This window comes from Octodon degus, unplaced genomic scaffold (assembly GCF_000260255.1).
Source record: "Octodon degus isolate 3935 unplaced genomic scaffold, OctDeg1.0 scaffold00151, whole genome shotgun sequence".
Taxonomy (NCBI): Eukaryota; Metazoa; Chordata; class Mammalia; order Rodentia; family Octodontidae; genus Octodon; species Octodon degus.
In genome coordinates, this window is record NW_004524727.1 from 1,505,385 (window position 1) to 1,507,841 (window position 2,457).

Consider the following 2,457-nt stretch of genomic DNA (forward strand, 5'->3'; position numbering starts at 1 on the left):
TTTTTTTTTTTTTTTTTTTTGAGACAGGGTCTCACTGTGTAGTCCAGGCTGGCCTTGACCTCATTATTTAGTTCAGGCTAGCCTCAAATGTGTGGAGATGCTGCTGTCTCAGCCTCCTGAGTGCTGGGATTACAGACGCGCACCACTGGGCCTGGATCTAGCACCATTTTGAAAAGCTCATCTTTTTTATTAGCATATGTGTGAGATGCATCTGTTGGAGAATTGGCATGTATACGCATCTCATCTGGTCCTGTCTACTTCACTGCCCCGCCTCTGCTCTGCCTCCCCATCCCCCGGACCCCTGCCCATCTCCACCAAGTCGACCTCCCTGTTCCCTTGTTTTGCTCTCCGATGTACTTATGCTTTGGGTTTCTCATAGAAGAGAAGCTGTATGGCATTCGCCCTTCTGTGCCTGGCTTGACTCCCTCAGCATTTGGTCTCAAGGGGCAGCCACCCTGACTCAGATTTATTCTTCTTTCTGGCTGCATGGAGCTCTGCTACCTGCAGCTATTCCATCACCTGCCCTATTTTCTACATCCACTCACCTGCTGATGGGTGTGAAGGCCACTTCCGAGCTTATTAGCCTTTGTCAGTTGTGCCACTGTAAATGCGGGCCTGCGTTCCAATCCCAGTCAGGGTCAACATACCATTTTTTCCTGAGAACTGTGGAGCAGCTGTATTAAACCCCAGCTGACACAGTGAAGCTCGCATGAGGCAGTGGCGATGGCCGGCGGCACCAGCGTGGCGGCCTCTCCGTGCTCGGCTCTGCTGACCTGTGACAGTTTGGAAGCTGACGGATGCGAGTGTGCAGCTCCTTTCCTTGTTTGCCAAATGTTTATGAAGAATATACATGGATTTTGTAGTATGAGGGAAGATGCTACAGGATTCCTTTTTATTTTTATTTTTTTATTTTTTTTTATTTTTTATTTTTTATTTTTAGGGTTTCTTTTTTCTTTCTTTTTTTTTTAAATATTTATTTATTTTTATTTATTACATTTATTTATTGTGTGTGTGTGTGGCCAGCTCAGCCCACCAGGGGCGGGTCTGGCTGGCATGTGGTGCTGGGGATCGAACCGCGGTCCCTGTGCTTTGCCAAGCTTGTTTCAAGTAGGTGCTTTAGACCACTGAGCCATCTCTCCAGCCCCCAGGATTCCTTTTTAAACAGTTTCCCTCAATCATTTGGTTTACCCTCCTGGGTGTGTGTGTGTGTGTGTGTGCGCGCGTGTGGTGCCTGTACTGGGGACTGAATCCAGGGCCTTGGCACTGAGCTACATCCCCAGCACTTAAAGCATCTACTTCATTTTATTTTTTAGCATTTTGAGACAGAGTCTCAATAAGTCAGTAGATTTACCTAAGCTGAGCTTGAACTTGAGATTCGCCTGCCTCTCAGCCTTCCAGTGTGCTGGGCTTACAGCTGTGCAGCACCACATGTGGCTTCAGCGTGCTTGCCACCGCAACCTTTCTATGTGGCCAGGGCGCATTTCCACGGACAGCACGTTATTATCCTTTACAGAGCCCATTTGCACCAACAGTTTATTTATTCCTATGAGATCTGGAAGGAAGGACAGGGTCACCAGTTCTGTCTAGCTCATGAAAAACTGAATCATGAGAAAGAAAAAAGAGATTAGGGAATGGGTTAACAAAAGATAGCTGGGTGCAGCAGCACAAGCCTAGAATCCCAGCCCTTGGGAGGCTGAGGCAGGAGGAGCTCTGTGAGTTCAAGGTCAGCCTGGATTACATATGGAGACCCTGTCTCAAAACAAACAAACAAAGGAACGAACAACCGGACTAATCCTACAAGCAAAATTTCCTGATGATTCAGTTTCACGTCAGCCTTCTTTCCTTTCACCTCTTTCTGTCCAGTGCTGCCTCCCACCTAGCTAGCCCTGGCCCCCTTCTGAAAGCAGCAAATGGGCAAGGCCTGCGGGCCATCATTTTAGGAAAGTGGGGAGGGGAGGGGAGTGGTGGGGGAGGATTCGGCGCTTGCTGCTGCTGACAGGCACACAGCCAATAAAGGAATGCAAGATTCCAGCGGAGCACAGAACCGAATCTCAACGAAAGGTGCTATTAAATTTAGCAAGACACAAAGAAATTTTAACTGAACAGAACTGATTAGTTCATCAAAAGGGAATAGATTATAGCCTGCACACATCGCTGTCTAGACAAATCGCTGCGGCACACACGAGCTGCTGTTAATTAGCATCATGGAAATGGAACAATTTGTAGCCCAAAATGTTATTGTTTAACAAATAAAAAGCATTTAATAAAGAAAAGCACAGCTCAAGCAGTTCCTTTCCATAATGCTCACATAGACCACGGGTTTTCCTCTTCTCCTTACATGAAGAACCCAGGAGTCAGAGCTGTGGCTGCTTTCACTTCTGACAGATGACCCTTTTCTGTCCCTGCCACCAGGCCCTCAATGTCATCTGCAGGACTGGATACACTGCAGCAAGAAAC